Raw genomic sequence first — 27,803 nt, forward strand, 5'->3', positions numbered from 1 at the left:
ACATCAATGTTTCTTGAAAATCTATTTATCTTAGTCACGACCTATGAGCATGAATAGAACGAGGCTAATGTTTCCCTGTTTCCCTGCGCCTGGGACCAGAAAAAAAGTTAGAATTATATGGTTGCGATTTCTAGGGAGAAGTGCAATAACTTCAAAGTCTTTTTTTTCAAACAGAATTCTTTAAGAAGCAGAACATTTTAAATGTGCCCTTTTCTTTTTCTTTTGCAAATTAAAAAAAAAAGGAGGGGGAAAGAAAAAAAAAAAGAAGCTCTGCCTCTGCCTCTCAATTTATTTGCCTGCTCTGTGGCTGATGTGGTGATTGATTAAGGAAAATGGAAAAAAATCTTACATCAGATGATTCCATAAGTGAATGGTACACGTGCAATAATAAGTAATAGGCACAATGTGAATGAAATAGGAAATGGACAGATGAAGCAAAGGAAACAACATTCCTTTGAAGATGGAACGTAAGAGCTTAATTATTTCCATAAAAAAAAAACAAAGAAAGATGTGATACGTATCTGATTGAAGAAAAGTTAACTTCATGGTCAAAGCCCTGGGTTTGAGGCTAACAGCATGCGTGGATTCTGTCTTCATGTGCTGCAGTGTGGGGTGAGGGAGGTGACTGGGAAGAACTTGAATTTACTCTGCCTAATTGCAGAGATCGATTATTAATGAATTTCCTAAACCCTGCAAAGAAGAATGTGAAAGGAAAGCCAGAGTATCTGTGGAAATTAGAGAAAAAAAAAAGGCCTGGAGACATAAGAAAGTTCATTTTGGTGGATGGAGAGGTCCCAGTATTACAGGTTTTATAAAGAGGTGATGTGGCTGAAAGATATTGACCCCCATTGGAGCACACTATAAATGTAGAATTTGACACTGACCTCCTTTATTCTGTCACTTGATTCTTCCCATTATGTTATGTACTGGGATTTTTTTTTTCTGAGCATAATGGGGCTTTCTTCCAACTACCTCGAACGTTTAAAGTCTATACGTATGATATGACTAGAAAGTAAGGTATCTCTATAGTTAAAGCTAAGTGCCTCATTAAAATATGTAATTAAAGACAAATCTCTGGTTATTGCCAATATCTAAAAGTGGTTTCATGTGATAAGATCTGTTTAGTTTCAACACAGGAATATTTAGGAGTCTCATCATACGTTGACTACAGGATTCTGTCAAGAGGCAGAGGAATCCCAAAAGGAACACGTTTTAGGCTCTGTCCTTGGGAAGTTTGCATTCGAGAGTTAAAAGACATCAAAGAGGTACACAGGGCTGTACAAGCAAAGCCTAAGGTCATGTTTGGCCAAACATGCCCATAAAGACATGATTAGAGAAATTCTCTTGAAAAGGTAGATACTTACCCTGATAACAATAGGAACATAGAGCTGGAGGGAAAGGACAAGGATGTTCTTGAACTGGAGTGATGTCAAGATTATAAGGCTGGAACACCTGGAGATACCTTGAAATATTCTAGTTATCACTAGAATTCAGAACTTAGTACCTCAGAACAAAATTTTAATTTTTAATTCAGAACTTAGTACCTCAGAACAAAATTTTAATTCTACTCATAATTTTTGTGTCTCAACAAATCAAGAATTCAGCTAAGTGATTTATCTCTAATATATAGGGTTCACTTCTGAGATGGTTTATTCACTCATTAATTTGCTACTATCTGATCAAATACTAGTCTGCCTGTCTATTTCCATCTTCCTTCCATTGCCTTCCCATGGTTTTGGGCTTCTTATAGCATGATAGCTTCAAGGAAGTAGGGATTCTTTCTTCGGAACTTAGGGCTTTAAGAGAGTATTCTCAAGGGCACGTTCAGAAGTCATGAGGCTCCTCATGACCTGAGATCAGAAGACAAACATATCTCTCCACTTTCTATTGATAAAACAGGTCACAAAAGCCAACCCATATATAAGGGAATGAAATTGGGCTCTGTCTCGCAATAGAAAAATTCACTATGAACAAATACATAGCTGTACTTAATCAACCAGTGAACAGTGAATAAAGCAGAATGATTTGAATAAATGGTTAATACCAGAAAACAGAAGCAATCATCAGAACAAGTAGCAGAGAGAGAGTGTGTGTGTAGAGGACTTTGAAGGAGAGATGTAAGATCTGCACATTTATGGAATAGCCCAGGTCCTCTTTTGTGGATCTGTGTTCAGAAAGATAAGAGAGAACCATGACTTTTCTAGAGTCCTGGGAAGCTGATGAGGCAAGCAAAGGAAATTGAAATTACCATCCGAATTTAACAGGATGCATTCTGGCCAGGGCCTCCTTGGGTATGAAGAACAGACCAAACTAGTTGAAGAGAAACAGGATCTATTTGGAGACATAACAGGGAAGCTTAAGAGTATCCCAAAACAAGAGTTTGGAAACCTGAGTCATAGGAAGTTTGACAAGTCTGGCACTGCAAACCCCACAGCCAGGGTGACTTCCTCTGTTCCTAACAGAGACTTGAGGTCTCTCAGCTCTGTGCTAGCCTGCTCTCTTGTTTGTATTCAGAAATAAGCTTTCTCTGCTGACTCATCCAAATACAATTGGACCCAAGTGAATGTGCAGTCCGTATGATCCTTGATTCCTACTCAGCCTATATGCCTTTGATTCTGACAATTGATGTGTCTCTTAAGTTGAATTCTGGAAAGGAGGCATGTGATTGGATAAATTCAGTCTATAGATCATTTCCTCTTGAGTCACGTATGCATTCTTAGTCAAGCATGGCTAGGGAATAGTCTTGGGTGGTTAATGAAAAGTAACAGAAAATCTTTCCTCCACCACTACCACTGATTGGTGAGAGGGCCCTGGAAGGGACCAGTTTTAGAGAAAATGTGTAGGATGGCCAAAAGACAAGTAGCGAGCACCATGTGGAAAAACATGGATGCTTTAGAGGAAGGACTAGAATAAGGACAGTTTCATGTCCCTGAGTCACTTCTTTATTCATATTCCAAACTCTTCTCTGATGGAGTCAGACCCATTTCTTATTGAACTTATCCAGGCAGCCTTGATGTATGAAACAGTGAAGTAATGGACAGTAATGGATAGTATCGAAAAAGGCCCTTTCTTATCTGGCTCTCACAGAGGATTTTAGTGCTTATTACAGTATCAGGGGGTATAAACCCTCTCCTCCTACATTATTCCTCAGCATACATAGCTATACCAAGTCAAAAGGAGAAGATTGAGGTCATATGTATGAGCTCTTTAATTTTTTAATGAAATTATTAATTCAAAAAGTGAATAAGGAAACAAATCCCAGTTGGAGCAAAGTATTAATGGCATGTCATACTGTCAGAGAAAAAAATGTAAATCAGAATTTTTCTTTTTCCATATTAGCAGACATAAATCAGGATAAATTTTAAATTGATGAGACTTCTAACACTGGAGAAGCAATCCACTTCCTGTGGTAAAGGTAAGTATAAAGTACATTAAAATCACCATTTTCTCAGTGATCAAGTTTACCACTATAATAACTTTGGACTATGACACTTCTTCAGAAATGCTGTCTGCTCAAAATTCCCTGAGTGGCAGCACTGAATGGAATTCTGCTGGGGTAGGAGAATTGTGGCTAGGGAGTCACAATCAATTTGTTCCTGTGATTGACATGAGGGCCTGCGTGTCAGCCAAGCTCTCTCTTACCATCTGTGCTCTGATTATGATCAATAGGTATTTGTGATATGCCCAGGAAATGTGCTGTTTGATGACTTTTACATGAGAGAGAAGACAAAACACATCTTAATGTAGAGCCTTATAATGTGGATGGAGAAGCTGGCTGATGAATTATTAGAATATAGAGTTTGCACTGATAAACTTTTGAACTTTCATTGAACTTGTAGATTAAGAATAGGCAGTTTTTCCAAGAGGAAAATTCACCAGACAACCAACAATTTTTCTTTCACATATTTAAGCAAGATGTTCGATCTGGTAAGGAAATAATAGTAATTTATGTCTTTGATAATTGAGAAGGATTATAGTTCTATACACAGAAAAAGCAACCATCACCCGGGCCCTGTGAGTCACAAAGCCATTAATGAAGAAGCTTCCAGCTTAAAAGCAGATGAAACCTCCAGATTTGGAGCGTGATGTTCTCCAAGAGGGAGTTGAGAAAGAGGAAAGAAATCCCCATCTACTTGTAAAATTAGGTCCCCCTCCTTTTCTGCCTTTCTTCCAAACAACTATAATGACACTTTTCAGACTCAACTTGATCTCCTACACTAAAAGATACACTAGCCAGAGAATCACTTCCTTTGCACAACCCTCCCCCACTACATATACAATTCTGCACTTAGGCACAGATCCACCTGACCCTCAGTGGGGGGCAGAGCTCCAAATAGAAGCAATGAAGCTGTCTCCTTCAGTCTGCATAGACCCATCATTCTCCAGACATCATTTGTCCTATCACTTGTAGGAATAGCCTGGAGCAGACTAAAGGTTAAGAAGAAAGATTGCTGACCAGCTGGAAGCAGTTGTTTGGTATATTCCACTAACTGCAAGGAATTATTTTAACAATAAAATAACATCAACTGAGATCAGATTCCTGGAAGAACTGATTTTGCCAACACGACACTGAACAACTTGTATTAAAATTACCTGCTGGCAAATGACTCTGCCTTCATTAGTACTATGTGCCAAAGACTTCAGCTAAATGCTGGCCACTCACATTTCAGTTGTCCTTGTTAATCCCTTTCTTTCCTAGAACTCTTCAACATAATATCTGGAATTCAGCTTGATTTAATCCTATCTTTACTTTTGACCTGAACCTACCCTGCCAGAGGTTCAAGCGAGATAAGGACTCAATCTTATCACAAAGGGATAATAACTGGTGTTTACAGCATTTTAGATATTAGAATTCAAGGCTGGGAAACAACCAACAAGAATGAAGAATGTGGTCTCTGTTCTCTGAAATGTCTAGGGATAGAGCCAGCATTTCTACTTGGGGAGTCCAAAGTAGCTATTTCCATGGCAAGGAACAGAAACTTATGCAAGTTTTCTCAAGATGTGGGTGTTAAGTGTTATTATAAAGCCCATGGCATGATATCAGAAAGTCATCAGGAATTTGGGTATATCTAAGGATCCATCATTCTCTCCATTTTTTGCTCTTACATCATCGATACCATGGCTACTCATCTGCTCTGTCCTTACATCTCTACTCACTTGGTCTACTTAGTTTCTGTTTCCTCATAACTACAGATCACTAATGATCTTGACTCTTAGCCCTGGTATTACATTCAGGGCTTACTCCTGGGTCTGCACTCAGGGATCACTCCTGTCAAAGCTCAGAGGACCATATGGGATGCTGGGGATCAACCCCTATTTGGAAGTGTGCAAGGCAAGTGCTCTGCCCACTGTACGATCTCTCAAGTCTTATAATTGGAATTTTTTTAAAAGGAGATAGAGGATTATCTCTTCTCATTTCATGTGGTCTCTCTATGGGTTATTAGCTAACCACTATTAGTGTTTCCCAAAGAGGACAATACTGCTCCAGGAAGAGGGAGGCACCCAGAAATTATGGGGTGTATTAGAAATATTGGGGCAGTTAGTAATGTTTTCTGTATAACCACTTTTAAAAGGCAGGATTTCAGGGAAGTGCCAGGTGATTTTTTAATTTTTTTCTGAACCAAATAAGTTTGCACTAGCTGAACTACTCAACTGATACTCTATGGCCTAAAGTAGCTGATTATGAAATATAAATAAAACTTTCTTATTATCTACAAATAGCTTGACAAGCATTCTGAAGGTTTTTCTGCCTGACTTAAGCATGTTAGAAGAAGAGGTACATTTGAGATTATTGTACCAAGGTATCAGAGTACAATTGTCCCTACAGATGGAGTAAAAGGGGAGAGAATTCCATGGGAAGAGGATAAAGCTCAGAAAGCAGAGAGAATATTGATAACTTATTTTGGCTATAAAAGTACTTCTTCAACTTCTGTACATGTAAATCCTTGGGAAGACTTTGTGGAAATGCAGATTCTAACTCAACAAATCTGACTGGGCTGGGAGACTGTAGCTCCACCCCACTCCCAAGGGAAACTGACATACTGGCACACACTTTGAAAAGTATGGATCAACAAAGTATACACCCAGGTCTTGAATTCCAAGCTAAGAAATTAGTACCTAGTCTTATCAGCAAGAAGTAAGAAGCCTGGAGGATTTGGGACAAAAGAATGATTTATCAACACTGGCCATTGAGTTGACAGTGCTTGCTGGGATAAATTAAGAGAGAATCAGCTATTTAGACATTTTAAAGAGCAATAAAGAGGAAATAATAAAGACTAAGTTAAGATGACCAACCCTGGAGGGAAAAGAAGGGAAGTACAAGAGTAAGATAAAGAGTCCGTGGAATATGATAATTCCGTCTGTTTTTACCCAGTCTTGCCTTAGGTGGCAAGGGTAACTGCTTCCTCAGGCATCATCTGGTGACATCTCTGTGTCCTTTCAAGGGTGTCTGCTCTCCATTTCAAATCACATCTGAAGATGCATCCTCTCTTTTACCTCTAACCCTTAATTTCATTCTCTCTGCCTAACTGCATTTTCTATTGTGTGCAACTTGCTGCATGATTTAACTACATTATAACCATGTAACTCTGTTATTTAGCTATTATTTCATTGTGTACCAGTAACCAGATTCAGTAACTATATTTGTTCTGCTGAGGAGTTTTGTAGGAAGCATATCTGAGGGGCACTAAGCAATGAAGTAAAGTCTATTACCTCCCTATCACCATCAGGAAAATGATCTGTTTGTTTGCAGTTCACTGAAGTACATAGCCAACGAAATTGAAAGAGAGCTTAGGGAGGGCCTGAGTGAAGTCCAGAAATGGAGATGGATAGAGACTTTAAACACAGGGCTTTGGTTCAAGATCCAAAACCACAGCTATGACAACGTGTGGTAGTGATGTTTCCAAACTATGTATTGACAGGGAAAAAGAGATCATATGACAAACCATATATTAGAATTCAGAACCCTTGTTATTATCCAGCTTACCCAGTCCCTACTATACATTTCAGACCAAGCAAATAATAAGTTTGATGTTAAATACAAATCCCAGCTGAAATTTTCTTAAGGCTAAAAGCTTTAGAATATCCTGAGATTATGAATATAGAGGAAGAAATCTGTGCTTACCTATTGGATTGTTCATGCCATTTTGAGATCAAACTCTGAATGCTGAACTTTAGTTTTCTGGTTGAACATTTGAAATCCCTGTGCATTAAATAATTTACACACTGAGCAGAACTTAAAATCCAATTCTTTTTCTCTTAATGGGTTGGGATTCTGGGCACACATATAGACTTATAGCTCAAAAACAGTTGATGCTGATCAGAAAAATAAAAGCTATTTTTTCTGTGAAGATCAAAAGAGGAAGAAAAGAAGGGGAAAGGGGGAGGGAAGGAAGGAAGGAAGGAAGGAAGGAAGGAAGGAAGGAAGGAAGGAAGGGAGGGAGGGAGGGAGGGAGGGAGGGAGGGAGGGAGGGAGGGGAGGGGAGGGAGGGGGGAGGGAGAAAAAGAGAATAATCATTCAACCCAAGAGACTACAGTTCTTTAGGTTACAGGCGAACACAAAGCTAGGCCAGCATTAGAGAAAATATTCCCAAAGGAAACTGAGATTAAGATGCACACTTTGGTCTCCTCTTACAAGCACCAACCTCTCAAGCCCAAAGGTCATTTTGTTTGACAATGTCACATCAATTGACTCTTCACAATGTGCTCTTAACTTTAAAATCTTAATGTTCTGTTTAGAATTAGCTGTAGCTTTGGTGAAGAAACTGATATTTTTCCTCTACAAAAACATGTTCTCTGCAGAGTCTTCCTGGTAGGTTATTTTGGGGATTTTTGAGTTCTTTAGAAAAATTCTTTTTCATACCCAGTGATTCTCAGGGTTACTCCTGGCTCTGCATTCAGAAATTACTCCTGGCAGTGATCTTGAAGCCATATGGAGTGCCAGAGTTGAACCCGAGTTGGCTGCCTGCAAGGCAAGTGCCCTTCCCACTGTGCTATGGCTCTCCTAGTTGGATGCATCAGCAAGATGCCTTGTCAGTTTGCTCAATGGGAACCTCTACAATAAATAAATAGTAATAATCTTAAACATGCATATAAATCATAAATAAGTCATAATAGTAACATATAAATAATAAATAAGTCATAATAATAAACACATGCACACAGGTATGCTTATACAAGTACAAACATGTATGAACAGAACAAACATACATATGTACATATGTACATGCTTATTTACACATATGTGGCTGAGCATGTATTATGCAAGACAATGGGAAACTATGCTTAAATTTAAGAGAACATCTACTCTTGAGGCTAGGGGATCCCTGTTGGCAATAACTCTAGCAATAATACCACTCTGCATATACATATATAAACCATAATGTTGTGCACCTTAACAGTATGCAATGTTTAAATTTCAAAATTAAAGACTTAAAAAGCAGAAATGAGACTTCAGTGAAGACACCAGTAATGGTCTCATTGTCACATGTCAGACAAGTCTAGAGCACTGGGATGCTGTGGGGAGAAGGAGGGTCTCCTGGGGGCCAGTGCAGCGTGAGGGGCCGGTAAGGGAGGAAGGAGACTTTGATGCCTCACCTCTTCTTCTGGGACTCAGAACCACTTTCCTGCATGTTCTAGTAATGTGACCGGGCTAGGCCAGGTCAGCATAGCCTCCTATGCTGATCATCTGTGTTTTTTTTTTTTCAGTGTAGGAGTACTGCTATTTATTCAGCCACTGATTAGGCTGATTGAATTGGGCATGAACTCCCTTACTTTTTTTCCCCATTTTTTATAGTTTTATTTATTGAATCGCCATGAGAGCAGTTACAAAGCTTTCAGGTTTAAGTCTCAGTCATTCGATGAAAGACCCGTACCTTCACCAGTGCCCATTCTCCACCACCAAAAACCCCAGTATACCCCCATCCCACACCCTTCCCCTATCTGTGGGGCAGATTATTTCCATATTATTCTCTCCCTACTTTGATTACATTCAATATTTTGACACCAGAACCACCATTATTATTTGGGATTTTACCCCTACACTCAGATCCGTAAAAAAGGCAATGGTAGACAATTTGTTTTTTATTGCTGGTTATGAATAGCATACGATGTCACATGGCTGCAGTAGTGGTCATGTGATTTTGAAATTCCGAAATTTTAACACTTAAATCTGGAGGGATTTCTGCCAAAACCTGCTGGGTTCCGAGATTTCTTCCTAAGTCTGTGGGATCATGGCCATTAAGCAGCTTGATCAGGAGCCAGAGAGGCCCTTCGTGGGCGGCGACTCAGGGTCTTGTTGGGACGAGGAGGAAAAGGCCGGCTCCACCTCCATCCCGTGAGGCCCCACGTGTCTCGTCACTGAGGGCCCAAACCTGACTATCCAGTGGCCTCTGGAGGATGGTGGCCACCAGGCCGCCAGTGGGAATAGGCCAAGGCACAAAATCTATTCCCACCTGGGGTGGCCCAGTGCCAGTAACCTACTGCAGGGACCGGACGCATTTCTGCCAAAAGCCACTGGGTTCTGCGATTTGTTTCTGAGTCTCTGAGATCATGGTCATTAAGCGACTTGATCATGAGCCAGAGAGGCTGTTTGTGGGCAGCGACTCAGGGTCTAGAAGGAGCAGGCAGAGGGACAGCACCCTTTCACCCCTGGAGTGGCCTGGTGACAGTAACCTACTGTGGGGTCCAGATGCATTTCTGCCAAAAGCCACTGGATTTCGAGATTTGTTTCTGAATTTCTGGGATCATGTCCATTAAGCAGCTTGATCAGGAGCCAGAGAGGCTATTTGTGGGCAGCGACTCAGGGTCTCATTGGGATGGGGAGGAAAGGGCCAGTTCCACCTCCATCCTGTGAGGCCCCACATGTCCCGTCACTGCGGGCCCAAACCTGACTTGTCCAGTGGCCTCTGGAAGATGACGGCCACCGGGCTGCCAGGGGGAACAGACCAAGGCACAAAACCTGTTCCCACCTGGGGTGGCCTGGCTCCAGTAACCTATTGCAGGTACTGGACGCATTTCTGCCAAAAGCCATTGGGTTTTGAGATTTGTTTCTGAGTCTCTGGGATCATGCCTGTTAAGCATTTCGATCAGGAACCAGAGAGGATATGCCTCCAATTATATAGCTGAGCCGGAGGTGGTTTGTTGGTGTGTCTCCCACATACCTAAATTTTAGCCATATACTTTCTTGGTAAACTTTGCCCTAAGTTTTTGGGGTCTGACCAAAGGCACAGCAGCAATTTTGGGGTATCTGTAAGTCTGAAGGAGCCATCAGGATGCTGATGCACTCATCTCACAGGTACAGACTGACCTGCTAGTGGCACCATACCCCCATGTGTTGTTTCCTTCAAAGACAATCCAGAACGAAAATCCGCAGGCACCTCAAGTCCTGTTCCCAGCTGTTCTCTCAGTCAGCTCTGATCCCTGCCCCTCATCATCCTAGTTTGAATCTTCACCAGCCTTTGGCAGGGGCCTTCCTGCTAATATGAAGCAGCTTCTCCTCTCTCTCTCTCTCTGTCTCTCTCTGTCTCTCTCTCTCTTCTCTCTCTGTCTCTCTGACTCTGTCTCTCTCTATCTCTCCCTCTCTCTGACTCTCTGTCTCTCTTTCTCTGTCTCTCTCTCTCTGACTCTGACTCTGTCTGTCTCTCACTGTCTCTCCCTCTCTCTGACTCTGTCTCTCTCTCTTGTCTGTCTGTCTCTGTCTGTCTCTCTCTTTGTCTCTATCTCATTTCCCATAGTGGCAAGAAGGGGAGGGAAACTAGGGCCACTGGTGCTGAGAAATGTACACTGATCAAGGGACAGGTGTTGGAACATTATATGATTAAAACCCAATAATGAACAACCTTGTAACTGTGCATCTCACTGTGATTCAATTAAGAAAAATAAATAATTTTTAAGGAAATAAAATTGGTTTCTAACAGAATAAGGAATCAAAGAAAGAAAGAAAGAAAGAGAGAGAGAGGGAAAAGAAGGAAGGAAGGAAGGAAGGAAGGAAGGAAGGAAGGAAGGAAGGAAGCAAGCAAGCAAGCAAGCAAGCAAGCAAGCAGCTTCTTTTGTTGTGCATCACTACACATTCTTTTCTCCAGACCTTGAGTCCAGCTTTCCTTGTCACTCTGTGTTGATCACCGCTCAGGAGGCCCTACAAGGTGGGCATGCGTTTCAGGCTTCCCTCGGCCCTCTATGCCGCTCTCTGCAGAGTCACGCTTAGACTTGGTCTTCAGTTCAAACCTTACCCTCAACCAACCACAGGCCCCAAAAGGGATCAGGACTGCTGAGGCTTATGGACCAAGGTTCGACAAAACTAGGTTTCCGATCATAATCTTCCAAGACCAATAATGAACACTCTAAGGAACAAAAGTTGCTTTTAAATGTAACTGTGCTGAGAAGAAGCCCTAAAAGAAGTTGCTGTGTGAGATCTTGTGATACTGAAAACAAAAGCCTCCACATGGCATGACAGCCTTCAGAATCAGCACTGTGAAGAAGAGCCGAAGGTTCAGGGAGCTGCTCCAACTCCATGGGTGTCTGTGAGTGGACAAAGAGATTGGACAGGGGCTGGAGCGATAGCACAGTGGGTAGGGTGTTTGCCTGGGTTCTACTCCCAGCATCCCATATGGTCCCCCGAGCACCACCAGGAAGTAATTCCTGAGTGCAGAGCCAGGAGTAACCCCTGTGCATCACCGGGTATAACCCAAAAAGCCAAAAAAAAAAAAAATCGACAGAACACGCCCCTGTGGTCTTAAGAAGCTCTGAGATTCTGTTTTTTTTTTTCCTTTTTGGGTAACACCCAGCAATGCTCAGGGGTTACTCCTGGCTTTTGCACTCAGGAATTATTCCTGGCAGTGCTCAGGGGACCATATGGGATGCTGCGTATCAAACCCAGGTTGACCGCATGCAAGGCAAATGCCCTACCTACTGTGCTATTGCTCCGGCCCCAGAACATGCCCCTGTGGATACTCCACAGGAGTATCACATCAAAGAAATAGGGGTGGGGTGTCACCATAGTGGCTGACCTGTAGGCAGAGGAGATGGCTCAGAAACCTGAGTGCCCACGAGGCATGTGGGAGTCCTGGTTTGATTTCCAGTACCAAATGGTCCCCCAAACATCACTGGGAGCAACTTCTAAGCTCTGAGCCATGTAGACCCCCCAAAAGGAAAATATGACTGACCTAGAAAGGCTTGACTCCAGAGCCTTCTATTGAATCCAGAAGTCAGCAAGAGCCAGAAACTCCGTGGCAGGCAGGATAGACTAAAGGAAAGTTACACAGAGACTCTTGGCTAACTGGGGGGCTTGTGGAGGAGGCTACTGGGTTAGGCCTGGCTGTTTCTTTCTCCTTCCTTCCTTCCTTCTTTCCTTCCTTCCTTCCTTCCTTCCTTCCTTCCTTCCTTCCCTTCTCCTCTTCCTCCTCCTTCCTCCTCCTCCTCCTCCTCCTCCTCCTCATTGTGTGATACACAAACTTGTTCAAGATTGAGATTGAGTTATACATGTTCCAACACTCATCCTTCACCAGTGCAAGTTTCCCTCCACCAATGTCCCCAGTTTCCCTCCCCAGACTGCCTCCATTGCAGATACTTTTCTTCTCTTCTTCCCCCCTTTATTCCTTTTAGACATTTGATCTTCAATCCTGTTACTGAAAGGTTATCATGTATATCACTTTACCTCCTATCAGCACCCAGTTCCTGTCCAGAGTGATCATTTCCAACTGTCATTGGCATAGTGACTATGCCCTAATTGCCCTCCCCCACAACTTGTGGCAAGCTCACTATCATGGACTGATCTTCCTGGTCCTCATTTCTACTGTCCTTGGGCATTATTCTCATACTATGTTAATTGGTTGTTTCAAACCCTCCTGTTTCAACCACAGAGACTGATCCCTCTGCTCTGAATCAACACAAACTGTGCTCGACATAACATCCACCTAACGTGGATCCTATTATTAATACCCTTCTCTATGCAGTAAAACTATTCTCTGTGCTAATGATGTCACTGTCACTGTCCTCCCATTATTCATTGATTTGCTCCAGTGGGCCCAGTAACATTGTGAGACTTGTTACTGTGTTTGGCATATCAAATATGTCACAGGTAGCTTGCCAGGCTTTGCCATGCGGGTGAGATACTCTCGGTAGCTTGCCCAGCTCTCCAAGAGAGGTGGGGGAATCGAACTCAGGTCAGCCATATCAGCTGCGTGCAAGATAAATGTACTACCCGCTGTGCTATTGCTCCAGCCTGCTAATGATGTAGTATTTGGTTGTTATTATTCTAATAACTTCATTAGTTTTAAAACAATTCCTTAGAAATAAATTCCTATTTTGAAGTTATTATTCAAAATCAATCAAATAGAGCAGAGAGATAGTACAGGGGATAAGGCACTTGCCTTTCAGAGCACCCACATTAACCCCCCACACACACTTCTTCTCCCCACAACCACCTTTAATCTTCAACACTGCATAAGTTCCCCTGAGCATCAACAGGGGTCATTCCTGAACAAAGTCAGGTATTAGGCCCTGAGACTATATGATGTGGCTCCCAAACAGGCCAAGAAAATCAGTAATATACCTGAATTAGGAACTAAAATTTGCATTTAGTAGATTTTAACACCAATTAAAATGCTAGATGATCACACAGAAGAAAAGAACTGAGTTGACACAGCTTCTTTTCCTTGACTTTATGATCATTGTGCTACCATCTGAGATCTCTAAGCCTACTCGGATCGGGGCTGGGCATCCTCCACCCAGATCCTCCGAATTCCAGTAGGGGGGGTCACACCCACCAACTGGCCCCCTGGCACCGTGTAATCCCATCAACAGCCAAGACTCAGAGACTTTAAAACCCAGCTACCAAAACCCAGAGACTTTAAAACCCAGCTCCCATCATAAATGATGACATCTTATTATGACATCTTATTATCTCATTCCTACTTTGGACAAACTGGCAGGCTACCGAATGTAACCTGCCCACACGGCAGAGTCTGGCAAACTCCCCGTGGCGTACCCAATATGCCAAATACCAGTAACAATGATGGGTCTCATTCTCCTAAAGAGTCTTGAATATAGCACTTTCTTAAAAATCTCAGGGCTAGGATGAAGGAGACGTTACTGGGGCCTGCTCGAGGCAATCGACGAATAGCAGGATGGTCGTGATTCATGATTCGTGCTACCATCATTGGCCTGTTGTTTAAAAGCAGGAACACCTATACGCATACATGCACAGGGCTAGAGGCAGGCGGCCTGAAGTCAGCTCAGCCATTCCCCACTATTCTTATTGGGATTTCCCCTAATTAACTTTCATGTAGGATATAAGATTTATTAAAGGTGAAGTAATAAAACACTCTAATGCAACACATATGGATAGATAAACTCATATATATATATACATTATATGAACATATATAATTAACATTCAGCAGTCATTGTAGAGATTGGTTAGAGCATGGAGCAACAAAAGATTTGGGGAAAGGAGTATTTTATCACTGACATGGTTTAGAATTGCCGGCATGGGGATAATAAAAAGCAGACTGACTTACAGTCGATTTTATTATTGGTTTTAAATTCTCAGCAGATTTTGCAGCCCTGCCTGTGTCCCGCTCCAGCCCGGAGCCCACTCTACCACCCAAAATCCCTGCCGGAGCCGAGCAGGAGAGAAAGCCCAGAAGAGCCTGACCCCAAGTCTGAGGGCTCTCAGGAGACAAGGAGGGCAGAGGGGAAACGGTGAAGGATGAGTCTGGCACAGCAGGACTGGCTTTCCCCAGGCAGGCCAGGGGCTCAGCTAGCAGAGTCCCCAATTCCTCACATATCACTGAAACACCACGATCCCCCTCACCTTTGGGGAAGAGGAACGGAGAGGTCTGCTGAAAGGCTGGGGCTGGAGTGACCGGAAGTGTGGGCTCTCACGCCATTAGACAATCCGTCCAGGGATTCAGAGTTGGCAAGGGCGCACACAGAGCAGGATGCACCCATGCTGATGCTCTCTCGCCCTGCAGAAGCCTGCTTCCATCCAAGCCCTGCAACACTAGCCTTGGCCAGATGCTGGGGCTGGGATGGGGTGCCAGGGTGTCGGGGGCCCCTCAGCAGGGACTCAACCACATGCAAAGCCACATTCCAGGCATTGTCCTGAGTGGCAGCACCCCGGCTCTCCACTCCCTGAGAAACAAGGAGAGTGCTTTGAAGACAGAGAGGGACTTTCTGTCTCACCATCCTCTTGGACCCCAGTGTGCCAAGTTCACAGAGAGGCTCATTGTCAACGTGGTCTCAGGGCCTCTGGATAAAGGAGCCTGAACAGACAGGTAGGGATGCCCAGAGGGTGGATGAAAACCCAAGTCGATTTTAATACTGAGGACAGCAGTGACTTCACCAGCCAGGGAACACTGAGCATAGGCAGAAAAGAGGCTGGTGGGCCCTGCCCCAGTGACCCTCAGAAAACTTGGCTCTTTCTTGAGTGGGCAGCAGGTGGCCATCCATCCGATTATAGCCCCAGCAGTGCAGTTGAGGGGGGGGGCATGCCAGCCTCCTTCCTGGCTCTGCTCAGGTGTGTTCCATGAGCACCCGATCTTGTAGGACCTCTGGGTACTGTCCTACCAAAGAGCCTGCAGGAAAGGCAGGGCTGTCCTGCCACGTGATCATGCCCGGGCCTTGAGAAATCAAACTGTAATGGTTTATCCCATCCCAACACAAACCCATCCCTGGCACCCAGCTCAGGCCACTGTATTCCTGTCAAGTGGGCCAGCCACCCTTCCATCTAAGGACTCTGGGCAACAGTCTGGTGGCCAAACAAAGGCAGGCTTGGGACAAAGGCCCTTTGTTCAAAGGGCTTTTGCTTGGGTTGCTCCAGGCACCCCTTGAACGAGTCACCAGCACAAAGCCGGGAAGTCACACTCATTTGAGTCCCACCGCACAGCCAGGGGTTTCTTCCTGCGTTCATGCCACCTCTTGGCTGTGTCATGGGAATGAATGTCGCATACTTTACAAGTCATGAAGTGGAGCCAGTATACCTGTCACACATGTTTCTCCAGTACTCACTGCTGCATTCCCCAGGCTACTTGGGGTACTAAACATACCCTGAGTCCTGTCCCAACCCTACTAAGAGTATGTGTGCCCTTCCAAGGCAGGCAAGACACAATGATGCTTTTGCTGTGCCCCTCCCCACACGTGATAAACACTGCACCTTTCATTAGCTAAAGAATGTGTTTCTACGGCCTTATTTTCTTCTGTTTCCAGGGTCCATCACTCTTCCTGCTGGGAGGAAAGAGGCAAAACCCACCTCCCAGCAGACCAGCAGAGGCATCCACTCTGCCTCTTTAGAATGGGTCAGCAACCCTGAACTTGGAATCTCAAGGGAGGGTGTGACCCAAAGTTTCCAGGAGGGCAGAGATTGGTCCTGATGTTGGCAGGGGCAAACACTTAGCCTGTGCAGGAACAGAGATGAGGTGGTGTATCAGCTCACCATCCTGAAGAGAAGTTGGGTTTTACTTTTCACTGTGTACACACCAACCCTACCTTCCTTCCTGTTGCCAACTTAGTTCTCCAACCTCTGCTTGTTCTATAGGCTAAGGAATGGATTGCTTTTCCTTGAATTCCTTTTCTGTATAAGTTAGAAAGATGTGAAGTCCATTGTTTATAACCAAGATTCCACCTGACACTGCGAATATGACAGCCCAAGACATTACCATAGGTATAATTTTTCTAAAATCTGGCTACCTTGTTTACTGATTACGACATGATTTAAAACTCTGTAAATAGGAAAGAGAGCTCATCTGTGAAAGTCGTAAAATGGTTCATAAAGGTGGAGTATTCGATCACTTAGAAAAGGACATAGGCAATCATGATTTCCACTCAATGCCTCTTTTGCAAACCACAGCACCCAAAAGGAGAGAGAGAACAAAAGTGAATGCCCCGATACAGAGGGATACAGAGGCAGGGGGGTGGGGGGTGGGAGGGATGCTAGGATCAGTGGTGGTGGAAAATGGGCACTGGTGGAGGAATGGGTATTTGAACATTGTATAATTGAAACCCAAGCACAAAAATTTGTAAGTCTACAAATTTGTTTTGTAGACTGGTGTTTCACTAATAAAATTTTTTTAATTATAAATATGAAAGTGATAAAAATATTACACATAAAAAATGAAAAGGACATAGGCAACATAGAATAAAGGAAATGAAGAGACCCATGTGGCCAGGGAGGTGTTCTGAGATAGGGCAGCAAGAAAGTAACAGGGAGAAACTGTACAGGACACCTGACCCTCCCCTCCAGATTATCAGCTCCCTAGAGGCCAACGCTTCTGCTGCTCCTGCTCAGACTCATATCTCCATGTACTCAGGTAATTTTCAAGGAAGAGAAGGTAAGGGAAGAGGAGGGGAGGGGAGGGGAGAGGAAGGGAGGGGAGGGGAGGGAAAAAGAAGGAGGGGAAGGGAGGGGAGGGGAGGAAAGAGGGGGAAAGGGAGTGAGGGAAGGAGGGGAAGGGAAGGAGAAGTGATAGGGAAGGGAAGAGGGAAAGGGAAGGGAAGGGGAGGGGAGGAGAGAGGGAGAGGGAGAGGGAGGGAAGAGGAAGAGAAGGGACTGTTTGTATAGGGGAAGGTGAAAAATTGCCTAAGTACTACTAGTGTAGCTTAGTCATGTTTTTAATAGGTTGTTGTTTTTCCAGTTTCCACCTTTCCCTTCATATGTTTTTAAAGTTGTTTTCTCAGTCCAAACCACAGGTAGATGACCCAACTTCCCCTCATATTAATGTCCCCTCACTGGAGGCCTACGTTGTGACAGAATAGAGTGCTAAGGACAAAGGCAGGCCAGCTCTCCTTGCCAAGTGGAAAGGATGAGGGTATCCTCAGGGGCCTGCAGCCCTGCGAGCACTGCTTCCTGCCTGCTGGGCCAGGTGTCTCCTTCCCAGAGCTGTAATCTCTGCTCCCTCACCCTGCCCAGGGCCCCCTGTGCCAGGGCAACACAGGCTCTGAATAACAGCCAGAGGGCACCGAAACAGGTCAACCCACTGCTTCACTCAATTGGCATTCACTGAGCCACCACAGCTTAGCAAATGGGATCCTGCCCTACCTCTGAATGACTAAGCAGGGAAGCAGGGATCCAGGGCTCTGCAGGGGCAGGGAAGACCTGGGGGACTGCCCTGGAAGGGAGGAAAGGGGAGAGCAGTGGACAGGTGAGCTGTGAGCAAAGGAATCTGCTAGAGACCAAAGCCATAGACACTCAGGCTGTGTTGCCTCTGACTAGCATCTCCTCAGACTCTTTCCCTGTGTTTGTCTGTCTCTCTCTCTCACTCTCACATACACACACACACACACACACACACACACACACACACACACACTTGGTAAAGCCATGTGAAAGAAAATATCGGGCAGAGAGAGAAAACATATGTAACCAGTGCACACCCTGCCCAGCCGCCAATCTCCTCCTTCACTCCTTCTTCACTCTATTCTCCAATTGACACTCCCTCCATCCCCCCATCCAATCTTTCTTTCTTTTTTTTTTCTTTCTCTTTTTTTTTATTTTTTCAAGTTTTGGGGCCACACCTAGTGGTGTGGAGTTTTTAGTCCTGGCTCAGGACTCTTTGTTGTGTAGGGGGTCTATATGTGGTACTAGGCATGGGAATTTCCCTCCTGTAAAAAAAAAGAGGGGTCACATTCAGAGGTGTTTGGCAGATATACTCAGTTCAGTGCTCAAGGGTCCTGGTACTGAAGATTAAATCCAGGTCTCCTGCATGCAAAGCATTTGCTCTGTCCATTGAGCTGTCTTCCCCACTTATGATTCTTATACTTATTTTATCAAGAAAGTATCTAGGGGTTATAGAGATAATACAGCAGGTAAAGCACTTGCCTTGCATGTTCAATCCCTGACATCCCATATGGTTCCCTGAGTACCACCAGGAGTGATTCCTGAGTGCAGAGCCAGGAGTAAGCCTTGGGTATTGCTAGATGTGGCCCATAAACTCAAATTTGGAAATAGATGTCACTATCTTGGCTTGATTCAATTCCAAACCACAAGTCTCAGCTCTGTACTCACCTGTTGGCCTGTTTCCCTCACACAAATGTAAACTGAGGTGTGAATGGGTTGGTTCAGTAACAGAGGCGGCAGCCCCACCCACAGCCTGGGCCCCCTCCTCAGGGTCTTTCTAAGCATTGGAATCTCTAAATCTTCTGACTCCATCCTCCCCAGAGTTGTGTTTCTGTGCTCCATGGGACCTCTCTTCCAAGCTCCTCCATGCCAACAATCAAAGCCTCTTGCCTCTGTTTCTCTTGCTTTGGGGGATAGCTGCTTCCTACTGCTATTTTGCCTCTATGTTTCTTTTGTCACCCTTTCAGACCAGCTTAGTTTGTTTTTGCTTGTTTGTTTGTTTGTTTGTTTGAGGTTGGGGGCCATACCTGGCCATGCTCTGGGCTTATTCCTCACTTTGCACTCAGGAATCACTCCTGGTCAGGTCAGGAATCGTATAGGATGCTGGGAACCAAACCTGGGTCAGTTGCATGCTCTACTTTCTCTCCAACCCCTAAGTCATTCCCTTTATTAAATTTGCTCTGTTGGGGAGTTCATGGCCAATTCAAATCAGCTTAATCAATGGCTGAATAAACAGCAGTACTCATATTTTTAAAAAATGTTCTGTTAAAATAACTGTGGTGATCAACTCCTTAACTAAATAATATTTATATGATTAACAGACTTTCTAAAATGATGGCGACAGTTCCTTCTTGTTGCGTTTTACTGAATGTGATTTAATTAAAATAATTGAGTTTTTTAATTATGCTTTAATTTTATATATACGCATATTTTTAAGTTTGTGATGGTTTCTGTTTTTCTGATTGAACTCCTATACTAACTTAGAAGAAAAACTTTCTGGAAAAGCATGTCTGGTAGAACTAACTAGTGAAGACAGGCTTCTGGGTTCTCTGATAGAGAATTCATCTCCTTCTCAGTGGGAAAAGAAATTTTCATCCATCATGGTCAAAGCACAGTTCTCAAAGAACTATGTTAAAGTTCTAATTGGAAATTACCACACACTAAGCTGTCCAAGTTATTGACTGTTTCTGACTTAGTCTGAGGAGTTTTAGGTAACATTGAAGAGTAGAGAAGCATGTGTCTTTCTGAAAGCCCAAGACCCCAGAACTCCTGAAAGAGTCTTGTCAAAGAAAAAAGAGCTAAGTGGAGAAAAGAATGTTGCAGAACAAATATACAGGAGTGAAGAAACCTAACCATTCATAAAGACCAAAGGGAGGCCACCACACTCTATATCGGGAGGGGGAGCACTATTAAAATCACAGGTGGTTGCAATAACCACACATCCATTCAGTGTTGAATTTCCAATCCCTATCTCCTTACTTTGGGAGCAATTAGTCTCGGGTGAAAAATTGCACTTGCAGCTAATTGCACCTGCAATTACCTACTTCCGGGTGCAATTAGCCACTTGAACCTAATTCTGAGTGTGCAAGTGTTTGATTTCGTATGTGAGGAGGTGATTCCAGATACAGTTAGTTGTGCCCTCAGTCTTTGCACCTGCAACTCATTGTAACGAATAGAACAAGTCTTCATGCAAGTCAGCTTGAAGGCACATATGGTGACCCTGTTTGGGGAATCAAGAATTGGATGAGTTGGGCAGACAGAAGTACCAAGTATATAAAGAGAGTGAAGGGACAAATCATTTTAAAATGTGTCCTTCTATGCATCTATGGTCATGTTGCCCCATCCCCTTCCTATAGTCATGTTCCTCCGTGATTGGGATATGAAAGGCCTGGTTCTCAGGAAAGACAGAACAAGTCTAAGGCTTACAGTGAAGGATGTGCATATACTTTGCACTGCAGTCAATTCTCCACTGTTTGTATATATGCTGCTAAACTAGGCGCCATTGTTCAGGTCAACACTGAGGTAATAGACATTCCTGAAATCCTTCTATGTGCTGAGTCTATAGCAAATCCAGAGATTAATAGGCATGGTTCTTGCATCCAATTTCATGTCAACTACACAAATTGAATAGCTACTGTCTGGTTGACCTGTCAAAGTGTCCATGAGCTTATTGAGAAAATCCATTTTATTTTTTTCTTTCTACAATATCTATTTATTGAGTCTTCCTAGAATCCACATTTAAGAAGAATATTAAATAATACAACTAATACCTAGGGGCACAATTAAGACCTACCCTGAGCAACAATTTGAAGTTAGGCTTCTCGAAAACATTGATGCTTGGACTGTGATTTAGAAGATGATCAGAAGTTCCTTAGGAGAAAGGCTAGGGATGGGAGAATTCCAGACAAAGAGAATGAAATTGCAAGTCCTCTGAGGCAAGAAAGGAACACAGGAACATCAAGATATGGGAATACGCCCCAGTAACAGAGCAGAGTGAGGAGCGGGGGATCAGGAAGAGGGTAGGAGGGAAGGAGTGTGTGCTTGTGAGGTTTATGTGATAAGTAGGAGGACTCAAAATGTGCCCCATCAGAGAAATGATGACAGTGCCTGCTAGATTAGAAAACATTGTGTGGCCTGACAAGAAGGAATCTTGATCAGATATAGATGAGTGTGTGTTTGTGTGTGTTGTGTGCTTTTCCCCCCTCTAATCTTACCAATAGCAACTTGTACCCTAGAAGAGCCAAAAGGAACATGAAGTAGGGAGAATAACATTGCAAATCAACCCCTGTCTCAACTGCTGGAGCTCAGGGCAGTAACTGTGATTTAGAAATGAGGTTGACTAGACTTTTAATATTTGAAAATAAATCTTATTTTCAAAACTGAAGCTGCACTAACAGTTGCCACTGATCGATTCAGAAAACGATGGGACCTGCATGAGATGCATCTAAAGGATAGAAACAAGGATCCTACTTGGACAGAAGTGACTGTTGATGGAGAAGACAGCCTTTTTGTGTTATCATGCCCTGAGATATGAGGAAGCAGGGGTGGAGGTGGTTCCACAAACACAAGAAAGATTGGTAAGATTGGGAGAGAAGAGGGACCAGGCATTTGCAGAAGAGTTATGATAATACAGGGCATAAAGTTCATTCTCTCAGGGTGAGAAGCCTCAGGATGTCAGGTCTAGTAGAGTGGATTTTCTAGGGAGATGAGCAATCGGATTGGGTGGAACACAGAGGAAGGTCAGAAGGAAGGAAGTTGAAAGCCAGTCAGTAGGAATTAGGGGTCTCTAGTTTTAAACCCGAGTTCGATTCCTCCACCTCTCTGAGAGCCCGGCAAGCTACTGAGAGTATCTCACCCACATGGCAAAGCCTGGCAAGCTACCCGTGAGGTATTCAATATACCAAACACAGTAACAAGTCTCACAATGTTACTGAGCCCGCTGGAGCAAATCAATGAACAACAGGAAGACAGTGATAGTGACAGTGACAGTCTTAAGCCTGGCTTCACCAAATATTTGCATTTGGAGAAGATGACCTATCCTTGGATGTAATGACCTTTTCTTAGAGAGGCTTAGCGTCACCTATTCATCCCTTCAACAGCTTACCATCACAATGCTCTCTTTAACTGCCTTCAAGGAATTTTTAAACCATCCATTGTCTCATTTTTTCATTGTCTTTTTTATTCTAGGAATCAATTTCATAAGAATAAGGTCTAGTTATTATATGCTAACATTCCCTGGGTGCCAGAACATGCCCCACCCTCTCGATAAGGAAGTGTGGAACAAATAAATGAATGAAGTTGTAAAAAGGCATACATCTTGGTCATCTAGTCTTATTTTCTTTGTACATAAGGGAATCAAATCCTTTTGCCTAAGAGGAACGAGCAAAGCAGCTAATGCAACTCAACTGTGTTAGCTATTTCTGGAGTGCTGAATTTGGGTGTGATTTATTCAAATGAAAACTCTGGAGGAATTGTTTCAGGGGAATCCATAAAACAAATGTCATTTTCACCTGGAGAATTCACCCAACCTTCTAACCAATTTCAAATATAGTTCCTTAATGCAGATTTGACAAATTTGAAATCTCTTACACAAAGCCATTTATCATCTAATGTGTGCCTGCCTTGCACCATAGTTTAAGTTATAGCTTTTTAATGGGATAAAACATTTCTATAAAATCATCAAAATACCTTAAACCAAAGCTGCCTATATGAAATTGATGAGTTTCAAGCATTGATTCAATCCTTGAAAACATCAACTTTGCCATGGGCATGGTGGGCACTCCTAATAAAAGCAGCTCAGAAGGTATAATGAATATCTAATGAACCATTTTGTGTGTCTATGTGCTTTCTTGAATCGGAAATAAATCAATGAGCCTTACAAAATGCATATTTTTGTAGTATACTCATAAACAAATCTTGTTTTTCTATCATGACCCAAGTGTCATTCTTTCTATAATACCACCCAAGAGTTAATTGTTTATTTTATTAACAGAGCTTAAAGGAGGGGGCAACTGAGTGCATGTTTGATTTTTAAAATGTCCTTCGGTGTAGGTGGTCTGTAGGTCATAAAGGTAAAGTGAAACACTTAGAATCTAGCAGAAACCATGGGACCTGCAAATAACCAGCAAAGAACACTATAGAAACTTCTACAAAGGCAACACCAGGAGAAATCCTATACTGAGTACAATGGGCTGAATCAAAGCAAATGGATGCATGAGAGCTGTTGTGGAAACTGGAGCTGAGGCCATCTCAGCAGAGGCAGACATTCTCCCTGATGACAGCACCTCCTCCTCCCATGGTACCCTGGTGTGTTCACCCCCAGGCTTTCTCTTCCACCCTGCCAAAAGCTTCATCTGGGCTGTCCCCTCCCGCTTCCTCTGCTGGAGTTGCTTCCCCTCCTACTGACATGGGCTCAAACCCTGTGACCCAAAGCTGCCTCTCTATCTCAGCAACTTCCCTTCCAGAGGCCAAATATAACTACCCCTTTCCTGGCTCACAAAAAATTCCAGTCAGACGACTGCACAGTAATAGAGCAGCCAAAGAGCATCGTGCCGAGCCAGCCCACAGCCAAAAATAACGGTCAGTTGGTTAGAATGGGCTGGAGATTGTTTTTTTCCCCTGTCGTAGGAACTTTGGAGTTATTTTTTATTTGGTTTGGGGTTGGGAGTTTGTTCTATTTTGTTTGGGGTCATTGGAAGTCAACAAAGTAACTGAAGATGTTGCTTCATCGACACAAGACTCCTGGGTTTCATGAGCCACAGTTGGGTCATGACTAGAAAGGTCATGAAATGTTCACCCTCCCAGGCACTTACATGCAGTGAGTCCAACCAGCGTGTTTCCTCCCACGCGAGTCTATCCAGCAGTGCCTCCCACACAACCAAGGCCATGCTGTAGCCTAACCAAACCAGGCTGTGTTTTCTCCTGATGAGGGACTGGAAGGCTCAGTGGTGGAGCTGATGGAATCATCTCCATCATTAGACCCACGATGCATCTGGATGGCACAGACGTGGGTGCAGAGCTATCAGCTCAGTGCCCTCTACAAGCACATTATTAATTTTATTTCTTCAAAAGTACACAATTATCTGACAACCATAGCCACTTTTAGTCGGCTTCCTAGATCACAAGGCTATTGTTAACCAGGTGCTTTTCAAGTTCCCACACATAGCTTGCTAGACTTTGTCACAATAGCAGGTGACACTAAGTTGAAGTGTGCTAAAACGTTACAGACTGAGGAAGATGATTGTCTCATCCATGAGCTATTTCCAAGTACAAAACTATAAGCTTCCATTGTTGGAACATCTTTGTCTTTTTGTTCTTCAAAGGCAAAACATTTTCTGACACTGTTTCCTCTCAAGGAAGGAAAACTACTGCTTCTATTCCTTCCTGTGCATGCATATCACACAGATATATATATATATATGCATATGTATATAATTTCTTGCCATACCTCATGGTGTTTCATAAGTAATAATTTGTGCATGTAATGCATTTATTGGGCTGGAGCGATAGCACAACAGGTAAGGCATTTGCCTTGCACGTGGCCAACCCGGCCAACCCAGGTTCTATTCCTCCGCCCCTCTGGGAGAGCCCGGCAAGCTACCGAGAGGATCTCGCCCACACGGCAAAGCCTGGCAAGCTCTCTGTGATGTATTTGATATGCCAAACACAGAAACAAGTCTCACAATGGAGATGTTACTGGGCCCGCTCAAGCAAATCCATAAGCAACAGGAGGACAGTGCTACAGTGCTACAATGCATTTATCAGCTCTCCTCTGTGTGCCATGCATGTGTGTGAGTGTGCACACAAATGTGGGTGCATGCATTTAAACATACCAGCGTCCAAAACATCTCCAATATACATTCATTGGAAGCAAGACTGCTCAGATGTTTCTCCACTACGAAACTAACTTTATCATCTTATTTATCAATTGAGTTAAAAATGATAGTGGGTGCCTGTTCTTTAAAGAAAACTGTTCTAGTCCATACCATAAAAAGAGTCTGAGCCTTTCCCCCTTGCATGTTTTCTGGAACTGCTCCACTCCTTTATTTTTTTCCTGGAAAAAGCTTTTCTACTCTAGGGCCACTTCGATTGTAGAGGAAATAGGGTTCTTAAATTTCAACTTCTATTCCAGTTGCCTTGCCTTTGCTTCCCACTCGGAATATCTATCATGTTTGTCACCAGGAAGTGCTTCCGAGCCCTTCATAGTGCCAAGTGTGGGACCAGGTGTGTGTGTTTGGCAGCCACTGCTGTCCATAGGCTCCAACTTGGATGTAACCACGATCATCATTCACACCCTTGTGACAGCAGCAGCTCTCAGTGCTACCAAGATGATGACAAGCAGTAAGAGTGAGCACCAGAGCGGCAGCAGCTGCAAGCCAATGTTGCAGACTCCCTGGCCCAGGCTTGCTCCTCACTCCTGCCCCTCCCCTATCTCCTCACCTGGAGACTTTTGGATTTTATCCATGCTATGAAGAAATCACCAGAATAACATAGTTCTAGAGGAAGGAATTTCTTCCTCTATGTCTGACCTGCTCTTTCCCCAAAAAGTAAGGTAATAGAGACTCTTGAGGGCCAAATTCTTTAACTAAGTTTATACAAATGGTCATTGGCAGAGCAAGAACTATAATCAAGTATTCGAACCTACTTTCCAATGCAGTTTCTCTATTGTGGTGGTTTTCTAAAGTTTGCTAGCACAGTCTAGAGTAAGAAAGAAATGTTAGATCATGATATATATAAAGGTAAAGGTAAAGGCCCTCCCGTTGTTCATAGATTTGCTCGAGCGGGCCCAGTAACCGTCTCCATTGGAGATTTTGTTGTTACTGTGTTTGGCATATCGAATACGTCACGGGTTTGCCAGGCTCTGCCGTGCGGGCGAGATACTCTCGGCAGCTTGCTGGGCTCTCCGAGAGGGGCGGAGGAATCGAACTCGGGTGGGCCATGTTGGCTGCGTGCAAGGCAAGCACCCTACCGCTGTGCTATCGCTCCAGCCCAATGATATATATATATATATATAGTGTATATATATATACATATATATGTATATGCACTGATGCGCTGCCTACTGCACAGCGGTAGGGCGTTTGCCTTGCACGCAGCCAACATGGTCAACTCGAGTTCAATTCCTCCGCCCCTCTCGGAGAGCCCGGCAAGCCACTGAGAGTATCTCGACGGCAGAGCCTGGCAAGCTCCCTGTGACGTACTCAATAAGCCAAACACGGTAACAACAAGTCTCATGATGGAGACGTTACTGGGTCCGCTCGAGCAAATCGATGAACAATGGGAGGACCGTGACCGTGACCGTGATGTATATGCAATGAACAAAAAAGTCCCACCCCCCCCAAAAAAAAACCCCACCTAAAATTTTTTGCCTGTGATATACTTCAGTATTTTAATTTTTTCTTTAGAGTGGGGTGTGATAGGATCACACCTGGTGGTGCTAAGGGCTTACTCCTGGCTCTGGGTTCAGGGATCACTCCTGGCACAGCTCAGGGGACCATCCGTGGAGCCAGGGATCAAACAGGGTTTGACTGCACACAAGGCAAGCCCCCATCCTCTGTACTATCTCTCCAGCCCCACATTTTGGTTTTTGCTACTATAGTATACTCACTTTAAAACATTCTGGAGATTGCTTGGAACCACATACACTAAATTTGAAATAATACAGGGAAGTAACATGGCCCGAGACAAAGATAGCATGCAATTTTTTTCTTACATTTTTTGGTACATTTACCAAATGTTCCTTTTCTTTCTAGGGATAATATTTATAGGTATACAGTTGTGTAATTTGCATGTTTCCTAACTAGATACATCTACTGAATGTCTAGAAAAGTGAGGATTGAATTAGATACAAAAAGGGGTTCCTTCCGGCTATAACCCCGCACACTCTACTGGAAAGATGAGGAATAATTTTTATCATTTGATTTGTTTCCAAATGTGCAGCAGAATGATCTGCTAGAGAGAACAATGGACTTGGAGTTGATATCTGGGGTCTAGTTCTGGGCCCACCACCTACAAAGTATGTGACTTTAGATGAATTTTTCTCTGGATTCTATAATCTCATCTGCAAGAGGAAGGTGTTGCTAATTGTCAGAGTTCTGAGACATCAATGAAAAATGAAAATGAATGCAATACAAATCTCTATGCATAAGACTTGTCCTGGAATATGGTCTTAAATTCTCACATTTCACAGAAATGCAATGTCTCAAGATGTTTCTGGATTCTCATCGAAACACCTGCATAATGTATAATGAATAAGTCTAAGATAATAAAGAAAACCTGTACACTGGAATTGACTCATTTTTTACACTCCTATTGCAGGTGTTTGGAGAGGAGGGGGGTGACCCTAAATCTTGAAAATGCTCAGCCATAGAAAAGCAGAAGTCACTGACAGAAACAGAGGTAACTGCAAGCTCTTGAACAGGGAAGGTGATGAGTCACAAACGGAAATATGTAATTAAGAAAGGTTGTTGCC

At 43.5% G+C, this 27,803-nt stretch overlaps 1 long non-coding RNA gene across 1 annotated transcript; it reads left to right on the forward strand.

Moving 5' to 3' along the window:
- The first annotated feature begins 319 nt into the window (after nt 1-319).
- LOC130021330 (uncharacterized) lies at nt 320-27,803 on the forward strand. Its single transcript, XR_008792153.1, has 3 exons — nt 320-467; nt 3,343-3,415; nt 27,650-27,803. It is a non-coding gene; the product is annotated as an uncharacterized LOC130021330 (long non-coding RNA).

Source organism: Sorex fumeus, unplaced genomic scaffold, assembly GCF_029834395.1.
Source record: "Sorex fumeus unplaced genomic scaffold, SorFum_2.1 ptg000015l, whole genome shotgun sequence".
NCBI lineage: Eukaryota > Metazoa > Chordata > Mammalia > Eulipotyphla > Soricidae > Sorex > Sorex fumeus.